The sequence below is a fragment of the Euprymna scolopes genome, chromosome 10, assembly GCF_053919585.1.
Source record: "Euprymna scolopes isolate OS-2025 chromosome 10, ASM5391958v1, whole genome shotgun sequence".
NCBI classification, from domain to species: domain Eukaryota; kingdom Metazoa; phylum Mollusca; class Cephalopoda; order Sepiida; family Sepiolidae; genus Euprymna; species Euprymna scolopes.
In genome coordinates this window covers 12,791,495-12,809,327 of record NC_136491.1, presented here as the reverse complement: position 1 = coordinate 12,809,327, position 17,833 = coordinate 12,791,495, and the positions used below count along the sequence as shown (strand labels likewise).

The following is a 17,833-nucleotide window of genomic DNA, read 5'->3' as shown; positions in this document are numbered from 1 at the left end:
CTTGATATTCAATTCAGTTTCTCACATGACATCTTATGAAGTTAGTAGAAATGTTACAGACTTTTGAATCTCGAACACTTTCAATACTGTGCACTGATATTTTCTTTTTTGGAATATAAGCACATTCATGATTTTTTTTTACAAACGTCAACAAATTTCACAATGTGTAGCAATGTACTGAAACAATTATAAAAATATTTGTTTTTATTTTGGATGATGCAGGGCATCCGAAGAGAGATTTTTCTAACAAAATGAAAGTATAATTTTTAGCAATAGGTATCTAGGAAAAGGCCACTACATACGTTATAAATTCCAAATTTCCACAACCTGGCAAATACTGGTACACGCTAGCAAATTTAGATTTGCAATTACAGAATATGATTCTAATTTTTTCCTTTGCTCTTTATTCTAACACTACACTAAGTTTACTGTTTTATTTCGCTGCAGTTGATATTGTGTAGAACAATAAGAAAATCATAGTGAACAATGCATTCAACAAAATTTCACACACATTTCTAGATACATATATCTAATAAGTTCAAAAGAAAGGACACACTTAGGGAGGTATTTTGGTGGTCAAGTCACTAAATAGAGATTAGCTGGTTTCCCGGCATAGCCCAGGATGTAATAAACATTGACTGAAATACATGTTCTAGCTGGTTTCTAGGCGTTGCCAGGGATGTAATATAGACACATTATGTTGTATATTACCTGTTCTCTTCTCCCTAAGGTAAAACAATTTCATATACATGCTGTAAATTACCTATGCTAGGGATAAAACATGAACAATACCAGTCCGGGGGTAGATAAAACAAATAATACATAGAGATGAAAGATTCCTCTCCCCTAAGAATAAAACATATGTTCAATATCTGCTTTTGTTTTTTCATTGTTTATACGGTCCCGAGCAACGCCGGGTAGCCCTGCTAGTCTATATATATAAAAGGCAAAAATCGGTGTGTATGTATGTATGTATGTATGTTTGTTTGTAACGCTAAAACTTTTGAAAGACGGAACCAGAGTTGACAAATTTGGTATCATATTGCACCTTGATCACCCGGATGACAAATATCGAAATTTCACGTCAAACGGACCAGTAGAAAGGGGTCAACTGATCGTTTTTCTCCTAGGGGGGCCCCCCAAAAAACCTGTCATTTTAACGTTATTCAATACGTGTCACGTGACGTGACGTCAGCTCAAACTTTTGACAGACACAACCAAAGTTGACAAATTATGTATCATATTGAACCTTGATCACCCGCATGACAAATATCGAAATTCCACACCAAACGGACCATTAAAAGGGGGTGAACTGATCATTTCTCTCCTAGGGGGGCCCCCCAAAAAACCTGTCATTTTAATGTTAATATTACATAATCCAAAAACGCTTAGTCATGTCACGTGACGTGACGTCAACATCCAGTAATGGCGAACAAATGTAAACAAACACTTTGTTTTACCGATACTTTTGTAATTTCTCTTCTGCTTTGTTCTAGAGATTATTAAACTCCATGACAATGTCTCCAACGTATTTAACTGGTTAAAAATAGTATTTATACAAGAGTTTTAACGAAAAATATCAGGAAAAAATGTACAGGAATAAAAAAAAATTCAGCTTTCAAAATATTCGTCGATAAAAAAACCGATCTTTATATTTACGCTAGCCATTTTGTATATTACCACGTGACCTGCTATCTCTTAAACTGGAGGGGGGGGATCCACTTGAATCCAACAAAACCAGTAATTTTTTTTTTCTATTATATATACATCATTTTCTATAAAATTAAGTGTAGACTTTATAATTAAAACAAAAAATGTTATTCATACTAAAAAAAAAAAACGCTTAGTCATGTCACGTGACGTGACGTCAACATCCACTAATGGCGAACAATTGTACCTATTTACTATGCCTCCCCACGGGACAGAGTTAGACACCAGGGTCGTTTTTTAACGTGGAGAAAAGGTACAAAAATAAAAATTGTCTCAGTCGTGGAGGATTTCTCCTCCACCGAAAGAGAACAAGAAATAGAAGTGCAGCATCTGAAGAACAGATACTACACTTTGATCTTGACCAAAAGGCCAAGAATGCGAACAATTGTAAATAACAACTTTTTTCACAAAACCAACACCGTCTTTCTTTTTTTTTCTCTCTCTTTCTCTCTCTCACCCACTTACTCTTCCCTCTCTCTCACCCTCTTTCTCTTGACGTCACACCACTGTTAAACTGTGGGGGGGGGAACACATTCCCAGGCATTATCTCCTATAGATGCACATTTTATTAGAAATTCAGCTTTCAAAATATTAGACGATAATAAAAATATAAAACCAACACCCTCTTTCTCTTTTCTCTCTCTCTCACCAACTTACTCTTCTCTCTCTCTCACCCTCTTTCTCTTGACCTCCTACTACTGTTAAACTGTGTGTGTGTGTGGGGGGGGGGAAAGAGGCAGCTTGAAAACCAACAAAAACAGTGCACAGTTTCCCAAGCATTTGGGGTGGGAAGGGGGGGAAGAAGCCGAGCGCACAGTTTCGTGTGAGAGAGAGAGAACAATTCTCAACCTATATACTCAACAAATTTTTTATCTACAGATTTGAAAGTTTGTATATAGGGTATTCAGACATATGGAAATATATCTGGCATAATCTATCTATTATATCTATAAAAGTGAAAATGTGTGTGTGTGTGAGGTAGCCAGAGAGAGAGAGAGAGAGAGAGAGAGAGAGAGAGACAACAATTCTCAACCTATATATTCAATACATTTTTTATCTACAGATTTGAAAATTTGTATATAGGGTATTCAGACATATGGAAATATATCTAGCATAATCTATCTATTATATCTATAAAAGTGAAAATGTGTGTGTGTGTGTGTGTGTGTGTGTGTGTGCGTAAGAGAGAGAGAGAACAATTCTCAACCTATATACTCAACGTATTTTTATCTACGGATTTTAAACTTTGTATATAGGGTATTCAGACATATAGAAATATATCTAGCATAATCTATACATTATATCTATAAAAGTGAGAATGTGAGTGTGTGAGAGAGAGAGAACAATTCTCAACCTATATATTCAACAAATTGTTTACCTACAGATTTGAAAATTTGTATATTGGGTATTCAGACATATGGAAATATATCTAGCATAATCGATCTATTATATCTATAAAAGTCAGAATGTTTGCGTGTGGTTGTGTGTGTAAGGTTGCGAGAGAGAGAGAGAGAGAACAATTCTCAACCTATCTATTCAATAAATTTGTTATCTACAGATTTGACCATTTGTATATAGGGTATTCAGACATATGGAAATATATCCAGCATAATCTATCTATTATATCCATAAAAGTGAGAATGTGTGCGTGAGAGAGAGAGAGAGAGAGAGAGAGAGAGAGAGTAAGTACAATTCTCACCCTATATATTCAACAAATTTTTTATCTACCGATTATAAAATTTGTATATAGGGTATTCAGACATATGGAAATATATCTAGCATAATCTATCTATTATATCTATAAAAGTGAGAATGTGTGTGAAAGAGAGAGAGAGAAGAGAGAGAGAGAGAACAATTCTCAACCTATATATTCAACTAATTTTTATGTACAGATCTGAAAATTTGTATACAGGGTATTCAGACATATGGAAATATATCTAGCATAATCTATTATATCTATAAAAGGTAGAATGTGTGTGTGTGTGAGTGAGTGAGTGAGTGAGTGAGTGAGAGAGAGAGAGAGAGAACAATTCTCAACCTATATACTCAACAAATTTTGTATCTACAGATTTGATAATTTGTATATAGGGTATTCAGACATAAGGAAATATATCTAGCATAATCTATCTATTATATCTATAAAAGTGAGAATGTGTGTGAAAGAGAGAGAGAGAGAACAATTCTCAACCTATATATTCAACAAATTCTATCTTTACAGATTTGAAAATTTGTATATAGGGTATTCAGACATTTGGAAATATATCTAGCATAATCTATTATATCTATAAAAGTGAGAATGTGTGTGTGAGAGAGAGAGAAAGAACAATTCTCAACCTATATACTCAACAAATTTTTTATCTACAGATTTAAAAATTTGTATATAGGGTATTCAGACATATAGAAATATATCTAGCATAACCTATCTATTATATCTATAAAATGACCATGTGTGTGTGTGTGAGAGAGAGAGAGAGAGTCAGAGAGAGAGAGAACAATTTTCAGCTTGTGTGTGTGTGAGAAAGAGAGAGAGAGAAAGAGAGGAAGGAAAATTCTCACCCTATATATTCAACAAATTTTTTATCTACATATTAGAAAATTTGGATATAGGGTATTCAGACGTATGGAAATATATCTAGCATAATCTATCTATTATATCTATAAAAGTGAGAATGTGTGTGTGAGAGAGAGAGAAAGAGAGAGAGAGAGAACAATTCTCAACCTATATATTCAACTAATTTTTTATCTACAGATTTGAAAATGTGTATATTGGGTATTCAGACATATGTAAATATATCTGGCATAATCTATGTATTATATCTATAAAAGTGTGAATGTGAGTGATGGAAAGAGCAAAAAATTCTCAACCTATATAACCTATAAAAGTGAGAATATGTGTGAGAGAGAGAGAGAGAGAGAACAATTCTCAACCTATATATTCCACACATTTTTGGGCACAGATTTAGAAATTTGTATATAGGGTAGGCAGACATATAGAAATATATCTAGCATAATCTATCTATTATATCTATAAAAGTGAGAACTTGTGTGTGTGTGTGTGTGTGAGAGAGAGAGAGAACAATTCTTAACCTACATACTCAACAAATTTTTTACCTACAGTTTAGAAAATTTGTATATAGGGTATTCAGACATATGGAAATATATCTAGCATAATCTATCTATTATAACTACAAAAGTTAGAATGTGTGTGTGAGAGAGAGAGAGAGAACAATTCTAAACCTATATATTCAACAAATTTTTTATCTACAGATTTGAAACTTTGTATATAGGGTATTCAGACATATGGAAATATATCTAGCATAATCTATCTATTTTATCTATAAAAGTGAGAATGCGTGTGTGTGAGATAGCGAGAGAGAGAGAGAGAGAAAAAGAGAGAGATAAAAATTCTCAACCTATACATTCAACAAATTTTTTATCCACAGATTTGAACATTTGTATATAGGGTGTTCAGACATATAGAAATATATCTAGCATAATCTATCTATTATATGTATAAAAGTGAGAATGTGTGTGTGTGTGAGAGAGAGGACAATTGTCAACCTATGTATACAACAAATTTTTTATCTACAGATTTGAAAATTTGTATATTGGGCATTCAGACATATTTCAATATATCTGGCATAATCTGTCTATTATATCTATAAAAGTGAGAATGTGTGTGATAGAGAGAGAGAGAACAAATCTCAACCTATATACTCAACAAATTTTTTATCTACAGATTTGAAAATTTGTATATAGGGTATTCAGACATATGGAAATATATCTAGCATAATCTAGGATAATCTTTCTATTATATCTATAAAAGTGAGAATGTGTGTGTGTGTGAGCGAGAGAGAGAGAGAGAGAGAGAGAGAGAGAGAACAGTTCTCAACCTATACATTCAACAAATTTTTATATATAGGGTATTCAGAAATATCGAAATATATCTAGCATAATCTATTATATCTTTAAAAGTTAGAATGTGTGTGTGAGAGATAGAGAGAACAATTCTCAACCTATGCACTCTACAAATTTTTTATCTACAAATTAGAAAATTTGTATATAGGGTATTCACACATATGGAAATATATCTAGCATAATCTATCTATTATATCTATAAAAGTTAGAATGTGTGTGTGAGGTAGCCAGAGAGAGAGAGAGAGAGTAAGAACAATTTTCAACCTATATATTCAACAAATATTTGATCTACAGATTAGAAAATTTGTATATAGGGTATTCAGACATATGGAAATATATCTAGCATAATCTATCTATTATATCTCTAAAATTGAGAATGTGTGTGTGAGAGAGAGAGAGAGAACAATTTTCAACCTATATACTCAACAAATTTTTTTATCTACAGATTTGAAAATTTGTATATAGGGTATTCAGACATATGGAAATATATCTAGAGTAATCTATCTATTATATCTATAAAAGTGAGAATGCGTGTGTGTGTGAGAGAGAGCGACACAGAACAATTCTCAACCTATATATTCAACAAATTTTTTATGTACAGATCTGAAATATCACATTTGTATAGAAGTAGAAATCTTGATACCTACTCTGATACCTAATAAAAGAAAGGACACTCTTTAGGGCGGATTTTGATTATAACAAGTCACTAATTAGAAATTATAATAAACATTCTAATAATTTAAGAATTTTACCAAAATAAAATTGCATGGTAATCACCCAATTTCTGCCACAAAATTTTGATTGGCAGAACTCATAAACAGAAAATATATATTTTCTAATTTCATCTTTTTTTTTTCTTTTTACATAATCTGGTTTGAGGTTTTCCCAAATATTCAAATCACTATATTTTGCTGCTTAATATCAAATACAGCAACTGAGTTATTTTTATGCATCAAACAATTACATTTTCTCATTCATCCAAACTAATCACTGAACATCAATTTCATATTTTCTTCACTAAAATATTACTGTGCTTGATGTCATCAAGTGGAGCGGATCATTTTTTTTTCATTTGTTCACACATTTTTCCAATTTATATATATTTTAAAGATTCTTAGCCTATGTCATTGCATACCAATCTGTTTATTAAAAGTTAAGGTTCACTGTAAACACATATGTTACACCAAAATAAAAACGCTTCAGATAATGTCTTGATATTCAATTCAGTTTCTCACATGACATCTTATGAAGTTAGTAGAAATGTTACAGACTTTTGAATCTCAAACACTTTCAATACTGTGCACTGATATTTTCTTTTTTGCAATATAAGCACATTCATGATTTTTTTTACAAACGTTAAAAACTTTCACATTGTGTAGCAATATACTGAAACAATTATAAAAATATTTGTTTTTATTTTGAATGATGCAGGGCATCTGAAGAGAGATTTTTCTAACAAAATGAAAGTATAATTTTTAGCAATAGGTATCTAGGAAAAGGCCACTACATATGTTATAAGTTCCAAATTTCCACAACCTGGCAAATACTGGTACATGCTAGCAAATTTAGATTTGCAATTACAAAATATGATTCTAATTTTTTCCTTTGCTCTTTATTCTAACACTACACTAAGTTTACTGTGTTATTTCGCTACAGTTGATATTGTGTAGAACAATAAGAAAATCATAGTGAACAATGCATTCAACAAAATTTCACACACATTTCTAGATACCTATATCTAATAAGTTCAAAAGAAAGGACACACTTAGGGAGGTATTTTGGTAGTCAAGTCACTAAAAAGAGATTAGCTGGTTTCCCGGCATAGCCCAGGATATAATAAAGATTGACTGAAATACATGTTCTAGCTGGTTTCTAGGCGTTGCCAGGGATGTAATATAGACACATTATGTTGTATATTACCTGTTCTCTTCTCCCTAAGGTAAAACAATTTCATATACATGCTGTAAATTACCTATGCTAGGGATAAAACATGAACAATATCAGTCCTAGGGTAGATAAAACAAATAATACATAGAGATGAAAGATTCCTCTCCCCTAAGAATCAAACATATGTTCAATATCTGCTTTTGTTTTTTCATTGTTTATACGGTCCCGAGCAACGCCGGGTAGCCCTGCTAGTTTATTTATATTTTTTAAATATTTTTTTTTTATTCAACTACTTATTTTTTTGTTCTGAATATTCCTCTAAATATGATTACTGTCTTTTTATATTTTTTTTCTGTGTATTTTCCATATTCGTGAAATACTTCATCTTCATACGCGTTTTTTTTCACTTATTTCTTCTTGTTCATGTTATTCTTGTTTTTATTTATCTTCTTCGTATTTGCTTTTTTCTTTGGATATGCGTTTTTTTTATTATCATTGAAATTTCTTACTAGCCTTCATTTACTAATTAATCAGGATCTCTTTATATATTTAATAGTTTTGCTTTGAAATCGTTTCCGATAAGACATGAAACTACTTAATGTAAGAAGCTAAGAATATATATACATACATATGTATGTATATATATATATATATATATATATATATACATATGTATATATATATATACAATATATATACATATGTATATATATAAACAATATATATACATATGTATATATATACAATATATATACATATGTATATATATATACAATATATATACATATGTATATATACAATATATATAGATATATATATACAATATATATAATATGTATTTATATACAATATATATATACATATGTATGTATATACAATATATATACATATGTATTTATATACAATATATATATACATATGTATTTATATACAATATATATACATATGTATGTATATACAATATATATATACATATGTATTTATATACAATATATATATATATATACATATGTATTTATATACAATATATATACATATATATATATATACAATATATATATATACATATGTATGTATATATACAATATATATGCATACATATGTATATATATACAATATATATATACATATACAATATATATATACATACATAAGCATGTATACAGACACCCCCCCATATATATATATATATATATATATATATATATATATCACTGTTGAATAAGACGAGACGTAGTGCCATTATTAATTGTCGAGGGTTTATTTTTTTTTTTTTTTAAATAAAAAAAAAATATATATATATATGTATATATATGTATGTATATATATATGTATGTATATATATATATATATATACATATATATATATATATATATATATATATATATATATATATTATAAAGGTAGGCTTTTCCTGCACCGAAAAAGACTTCCCAGCTATCTCCGAATTGAACCGAAAAAGGCCGAGTGAAGCACGGAACAACCTACACAAATGGAACTATGTATAGAACGCACACATCCACACAGGATTTCCCCAATAGAAGCATTCCGATGTGCATATTAACGATGTCTTAGTCTCTGATTACCGACGGATCCTAAAACGGATAGAATCATCATCATCATCATCATAATCATCATCATCATCATCATCATCATCATGTTATTTTACTAGTGCGGTTTTTCCTCGCTATTCTTACATATTCAGGATTTAACCTTTTCACTTCTGAAAGTCTCGAGCCATCTATTCTGCTATTTAGTACACAATATAATGACAGTTAAAAATAAACTACCTTTTCATATGCTGTATAGGCCTTTTCGCTACCGTGAGAAGAGAGCTTGTTGATATATTTTCTTGTCTTCCTAAAAGCTGATACCTATATATATATATACATATACACATATATATATATACATATATATATACATATATATATACATATACATATACACAAACACATATATATATAAATATATATATACTTATACACACACACATATATATATATATATATATATATATATATGTATATATATATATACCCCATATGTATATATGCAGATTAGAAGCCATTTCATTTGCGCGTATCACAATGAGAAACCAGTGAAGTCACAGTCACCTTTGCTCAAGTCATTCTCACACATTCAGACGCACCTCTTCATGTGAGTTTTTTTAGTAGTCTAGTAATGTAATATTAAAATGGTCGAATCTAAGTTACGAACTTAATATGTTTAATCATCACAATGGAACTAAACGAGGAACCCGGTCAATGTTTAATGCACGAAATTCCCACGGAAAGTGAGAAAAGTATTAATGTATTGGACAACGTTACATTGTTAGGAATCATCTTATTAGATAAATTAAAAATAGCAGCTTTTTTCTATGAATAGTATATAATGAGACGAAAATATAAATGTTTTTTTTTATATTTATACTGCTGCAGGAATGTCTGGCATAAGGTAAGAAACATGGGGAATGTAAGTTATCCTCTCTTAAGAAGGAATACTCTGGCATAATAAAAGAAAATGTATGGAAAGCTCCTTTGTCTTTTAATAATAACGGCGCTTAGTCAGTAGGCAATAAACTTAGCCGAAGGTTGGAAGGCAACGGACTGGGAAGGTGGACCTCCTAGAACTTCATCGGACATCAGCTGTTTCCCAGTCAACTTCAAAAAGTCAATTTTGAAGTGATTTATACTCACAAGATCACTGAAAAAAAAACATGACATATGCCCAAGGGACGTAACATCGCAACCTCCCCTCAAAACACTCTTTTTTCCTAAGAGTTGCCCCCCCTTACATTATGTTTTTTTTTAAATAAAAACAAAAATATGCATGGGTATCGATCCTCTGTTTCGTAAAACATTTTTTCACTATTGTTTACAACTAACATAGATATCCTGAAAAATTGAGTCATAGGAAAGCCTTTAAAATATATCTTAGTGACCCCTTAAGATTGAACCTCCTTTATGATATAGGGACCCACCCTCAAACTCACCGTTCGAATTCTTGTAATGCAGAGCCAACCCTCTTTTACGTAGTAGAGAAAAAGTAGCATGTTTTCAATGCCCGAATGACGTCACAGGTCGCAGCGAACGAAACGTTCTGCTAATAACACCGAAGATGAGAATAATAGTTTGATTAATCACTTAACGCAAGTATTCACGTTTCATCTATAGACACTTGCAATTTATGCGCCTAACAATAACACAGTGGAGTCTCATATATTAAATAGTAAACGAATTCTTAAAAATATGTTTGATTTAAAGATTTGAATTAACAAAAATGAAAACAAAATCTAATATTCATTGCACGGTTTTACACATGTCGCAAATATACTGCATAATCACGTTTACACACCGGTCCTCGTTAGACCATCGAAATTACCGACGTTGAGACATTTCGTGATTAAATACGTAACCAATTCTAAGAAGAATCAAGTGTTGTATATGCCTCCCTTTTTTCTCACCAATATTTTCTGTCATCAAGGTGTTCTGATTTAGAAGTGGAGTGGTTATAGATTGAGCAATGGTTGCTTTAAATTACACGCGTAGTCAAATTAACAGGCTGCGCTTATAGTCTACCAAGTCTGAACGAAACCATAGTACAATTTTTGTGATTTATTTTCAGAAAAAGGGGGGGGTTAAGAATGTTATTCGAATCCGGGTTACTTTTCTAATAATGTCTATTTTTTAATCAATAACGACTTTATATGTAAGTTAAAATAAAATAAAAAACTAAACAAAAAGCATATAATATGACTTTTTCGACAAGTGTGATAAAAGCAAAGAATTCTGCCATATAATCATCGTCAACGTCGGATCTTCATGATAATGCGTGTGTGTGTGTGCGTATAGTGTATGTGTGTGTGTGCCTGTTCGTGTGTGTATATATGCATACATATTCACTGATATTTAAGATTTCAATTATTCACTAATTCGTGTTCCGTCATTTAAAACTGATCAGCATGGCTGAAACATGATGGATCGAAACCTGGATCCCCGAGTTCAAATGATGTATGCTTCTGCTGATGACGTCATAGTATGAGTTCCTTTTTATAATCAGATACTGCCAATATTTGCAACAGAGGATACTTCTACGTTATGAATGCGTATTCAGTCCTCATAGCAATCCCATTTGCAATCTCTACTGATTCATTCGAACAAAATAAAAGTATGAGGCATTACTTTGGAACGCCCCTTATATATATATATATATATATATATATATATATATATATATATATATATATATATATATATATATATTAAGTAATGTGATTTATAATTTAAAATTTAAAAATCAAATTTTAATACAATTAAAAATCAGTTTCATAAGAAGGAACAACAACAAAATCAATTATCTGTACGATCGTTTAGGAAAACAATGCTTTTTATTGTGGTATACATCAAGTTATGTAGAATAATTATATATAGTTTTTTGGTAAGAAAGGTCTCCTCATCAGCACATTTAGGAGGGTTTTTATTGAATTTAAAAGACACCATAAATAAACCTAGCATTGAAAGTGAGGCAGATGAATCTTTTAATTTTTCTTTTTTTGAAATCAGAAACTATGGTTAAAGTAGTTATTTAGATGTTTTCTATAGCTTTTTATCTTATTTTATTTACATATATATATATATATATCGTATGATAGGTTATGAAAAGGAAGGGTTGTAAAGAGATAGCTCAGAATTTGGGGGGGTATCAAAACCAAAGCAAAACATGGTGAAAGTAAAAATAAAATAGATAAACCCCATAATTCATTATACCATAACTGTTCACACTGAAACACTTATCACAATATTCGGTGGATCTATATTAAAAAAAAACTTGTTAAACTTTGTGACATATTTCCATTCTATGGAGGTCAGGCGCGAACGAACACCCCTGGATTTTACTATACCATATTTCTTCAAACTGAAACATAATTATCAAGGTATACTTACGCAGATAGGTGTGAAAAGTCTTTATTAAAGTTTGTGCCCATTTCCATTCTATGGAGGCCAGGCGCGAACGCAGACCTCACAATTTTATTATACCATTCATATTTAAGTTAAACCAATCTTATCAAATCATTGTTATGTTCATCTATATCAAAAACTCTTGTAAACGTTTTTTCTTTTAATTTTGAATTTTTTTATTTCCATACTTTGTGGACCAGGCGCGTACGCAAACGCCAAAATTTTAATGAATCATCAATATGCCAGATCAAACATACCCATTCCTGTGTCTCGATTTATCTTCTATCATTATATGTAATCAGTTTTCTATAATAGTCAACCATATAGGAGACTATTCCTGACCAGACACACACACAAACGTTCAGCTTTATATTATAGATATAGCTTAGTGAGTTAGAGGAAGAGAGTAAGTTCACTTCTATCAGAGGAGACTTATCGGGATAATATAAAGCTCGACAAGTTTCATTGGAGCTTATATAGGAGAGCCACAGGAGTAAAAAATGAATTGCCAAAAACTATATATAGCTTAGTGAGTTAGAGAAAGAGAGTAAGTTCACTTCTATCAGAGGAGACTTATCGGGATAATATAAAGCTCGACAAGTTTCATTGGAGCTTATATAGGAGAGTAAAAATGAATTGCCAAAAACTATATATTGGTAAATATAGATTTGTTCATTTATTCAATAAGGGTATACAAACATTTAGTTGGGGGGTAGGGGAACCCTCTTTATTCCAAATCATTGTAAACATATATAACTGGCCCTTGCAGTCGGAAAATTCAGGACTATATTGTTGACTTCTGCAGACGTTTTCCTGTCCTAGAGATTTGTAGCCTCCGTGGTATTTTCTACCGAACTCTCTGCTCTGCTGGCTAAACCCATATATACATTATTCCTTTGTGCCCCATTTTTATATGCATGTACCCTAGTTATCCAACTCTGTCCCCATTTAACCAAATTTCAGTTTAGTTTGTTATTTTTCAGTTTTTTCTTCTTTTTTTTCATATTACTCGTCATCCTTTATCCCTTAATTTTATTTCATTTATTATTTCTAATTTTATTTTCATCGTTTATCCTCTAATTATATTTACCTTTTCGCTATTATTATTATTATTATTATTATTATTATTATTATTATTAGTAGTAGTAGTAGTAGTAGTAGTATCATTATTATTATTAGTAGTAGTAGTAGTATATTTTTCCCCTAATATCCCACGATGCCAGTAATCCACATACTAAAATTGCTTTTGCCTTTTTATCCACCTCCGTAAACTTTACTAACCTATACTTCTGCCTTATACCCCAACCCTCTCCCTGTATATCTAATAACAAGGCAACCCTAGGGTTATTACTGCATATTATCTAATAGATATTTGTATTCTGAAATGTATTATTATAGCCTTACAACTACTCACCCATACCCACCCCATAACTTTCTCCTTTAACTCACTTCTGGACAATCCTTCGCCTCACTTGCTGCACCACATCCCATGTAATCACTTTCGCTAAACGCAGCTTAGAATACATCCTTTCGCTTTAAGTCATCATCATAACATTCCTCCTAAAATTATACACCGCCTGCTGTCGTCTCGGTTGCATCTGTTAATATAATGCCCCTGCATAGATAACAGGAATCTTACACACCGATAAAATAGAATTACCACCCATCCACACTATACCTCCCACTAAGCCTTAAGACATACACTACATACATTTAAGACTAAAGATATGGATCCTACAAGTCTTTTTCCATTACACTCTATATAATAAGCTATTCCTTTATCTTTTAATTCGATAAAACTCCCCCAACATCATCTATAATTTTATTGATTTATTTCGTTCCCGATGAATCCCACGATAGATGTCGCATCTTATTATGTTACCTAGCATCTTCTCTACTCTTCTGATGAGAAGCATTAGGCTTCGAAATTCCTTGGCATAAAGAGTTCCTTCTATCTCCCAACGAAATGTTTGTATATCCTTATTGAATTAATGAACGAATCAATATGTACCAATGTATAGTTTTTGTAACTTCGTTTTTATTCCTATTGCTCAGCTATATATATATATATATATATATATATATATATATATATATATATATATATATATAGTAAGTTGTGCGCATAAGCCTGGAGAGGTTTAGAGTGGATAAAACGCGGACTATTCAGTGTAGCTTAATCGCCATATATATTTTATAACTTACTTACTAGCTCTACCTATGTATTGATAACTACTTCATTTACTCACATAAAATTAATATACGAATTATAAATTTGTGCGTAAACTTTAAGTATTTATTAAAAAAGTGCTCAATACGTAGGTATAGCTAGTTAGTAAGTTATAAAATATATATGACGATTAAACTACACTGAATAGTCCGCGTTTCATCCACTCTAGAACTCTTCAGGCTTATGCGCATGACTTTATATATATATATATATATATATATATATATATATATATATATATATATATATAATCAGCAAATTTTGGTTATCCATCCATTAAGGAAAGATATTATATATATATATATATATACATATATATATATATATATATATATATATATATATATATATATATATATATATATATATATATATGCCAAAAACCGTTTTCTACTAAGGTTTTTCAACGAAAAAAAAGTACGACGGCTAAGCATCCGCAATTATTCTTACATAAATAAGAACCGTTATCAACTTGACGTCTCCTCGCGATGCTTGAGAAGTATTCACATTATTATGGTGGCTATTAAAATCGATGGTGCTCTCCTTTGATCTTTTACCCGATGCAAAAGCCCGCTAGTTTCCGCTTCCGGTAAAATCGATAAGGTTCCGGTTCAGTCATTTCGCCCACGGAGTTACAGTGGAAGCAAAACATAAATATATTGAAGATGAGAACCTCGACTCAGAATTGGCAGAAGAAAAGAAGAACTGAAAACAAGAAAAAGAACAGCATGAAAATTGCGTTTCTATTTCTCTATTATTCAACGGTTTTATCAAAGAATTAACCATCATAAAACAAGTCTTACTTGATGAAGACACGCTCTATATATTTATAACTTTTTGTTATAAAAACGAATTGAGCGCGTTTCTGTGGCTGATTTCGTTTTTCTAATCCTTACTATCTCACACCTGTTGTCTTATGTGGATGCCTAAAAATCCCGAATGGTCAATGATTTTTCCTCATAACTCCCGCTTTCATTATTGCCTTTCTTTTTTCCCCTCGGATTACATGAGCGATTTTTCTCATAGGGGTGTGGGCGTGTTTTCCTTTTGTAATAATCAATTCATCTAAAACTTATCTTTGCTTATTATTTTACTTTGAAATCGTAACTTTTAGCTTCCAGAATCGAGTGGCTTCTTGCTTTGTCTAAACCGGTGTTAATAAAAAATGCCACTGAAAACAGTAAGGTTTCGATAACCGCATAGACTGCCTACTAGTTTGGACACAATGATAAGTTGTCATACAAGGAAATAGTCTATAAGGATAACTATATATATATATATATATATATATATATATATATATATATATATATATATATATATGATCCATGGCCTTATCCGTTTAAAATTTAACATGTCATATTTAAAAACATAATTATCTTAGAATAAAAAAAATCACCTGCACTTATATCGGTAATAAAAAACTGTTTATATATATATATATATATATATATATATATATATATATATATATATATATATATATATATATGTGTGTGTGTGTGTGTGTGTGTGTGTGTGTGTGTCTGTGTGTTTCGGTAAGAAAGAGAGAGTAAATACAAATATAAATACATAAAAATATAAAGGAACAAAAAAAGCACAAGAATGATTTCGTCGAAACTTTAAAAAATAGCTTTGTAAATTAATGACACTTTAAGGGGAAAAACAAGGAAGGTTAATAAGGAATTTTTCTTAAACTGAACAAGATTACAAAATTATTAATCTAGAGCAAAACACTTGAACGAATATCCGGATTTTTTTTCTAGTTGTTTTTAAGGAGTTAGTGTTTACATGCTTTTATATAAAACATCGTTTGGTTTTCACCTCGTTGAAACAGTTTTCCCTAGTAAACAATTATGACCCCCATTATAATGTTAAAACTGGAGTCTCCGAATCAAACTAATACAAAAAATATAACAGGTTTACTGAGAAATTAGGTGATTTTCTTCTGAAGGATTTGGGATTAAAAATGCATAAAAAACATTATAAATACAAAACGTCCTAAACATTTTCTTAGTTGAGATACGTATTATATGCGTGCATCTAATGAAAGAGGAATGGCGCATAGATAAGTTGGATGATATCAAAAATAAAGAGGAAAATAAAATAACTTAAAAGCAAAGTAGTCTTTAAACTAGCTGTGATAATAATCGAATTTATAGCCAATACATGAACATGGCAGCGATAGATCCAGTCACTTATGTCGGAAATAATTCAATGGGCACGCATAAATGTACATAATCGTACATGCAGATTGAAAAAGCCTCTCAAGGAGAAACTCCCCTGTTCAGTCTAATGTTCTATCTTCGCAAAAAAAAAACGCCATAGAAAAAGGATTTTTAGCTAATACCATTGTCTGTTTAGTTACAAAAAATCGTGCCTGAAAAAAACCCTGACATAAGTGTTCAATCCAAACAAGCTAGTCAAAATTTAAGTCCTAAACACTCAAATAAAGTAAAAAAAATACAAGACTTATAAACAAAAAAGGAATACATATGGATATAAAAAGTGTATTTCATAGGTCTTTATGAGTGCTATTATAAGTTCAATTATGTTGTTTAATAAACCTGATGAATTTATAATTCTGCTATTAATTAATTGATGAATCGATATAATTCTTCTGAAATCGATATATGTTTAATAGCAACAAATGTGGTTTAGATTATTAGTCAAAAGAAAATTGTAAACTTTCCATTTACTATAAAGATACTAAATGAGTCTCCCAGAATCATACAGTACCAAATCTCACATAAAAATGTCAGAACACGGTTTCGAAGTCCGCAACTTATTGTGATATTTGTCCAGAGTTTGTTTTAAAATATACTGGAATACCTGGACTATAATTTCATGGCAAATGCATTTTAACAATGGTGGTTATAATGTTGTATTGATGCTTATTGTAAGAACGGTGACATTGCAATGCATTGTTATTGGCTTTAAACATAGAAATGAAGTTTAATTAAGTTAAAAAACAAGACAAACAAACTTTTACTACACTTACGTAGCCTCTTAGTTTACCTGCGCGATTACGTCGCAGTCATCCAGACCATCCGCGTCATCTGATTAGTGACTGGCAGCTGCAATTTTATGTTAGGTCGTGTTTTCTTTATATCTTGACGCAAATCT

The 17,833-nt window shown here is 30.8% G+C and overlaps 1 protein-coding gene and 1 pseudogene across 5 annotated transcripts in view; one reads left to right on the top strand and one right to left on the bottom strand.

The window, feature by feature from the left end:
• The window catches only part of LOC145285801 (uncharacterized), a 665,485-nt gene that overhangs the window by 291,331 nt on the left and 356,321 nt on the right, over positions 1–17,833 (top strand). The gene's annotated exons all lie outside the window — the stretch shown is intronic.
• Positions 1,959–2,092, bottom strand: LOC145286715 (U2 spliceosomal RNA; annotated as a pseudogene).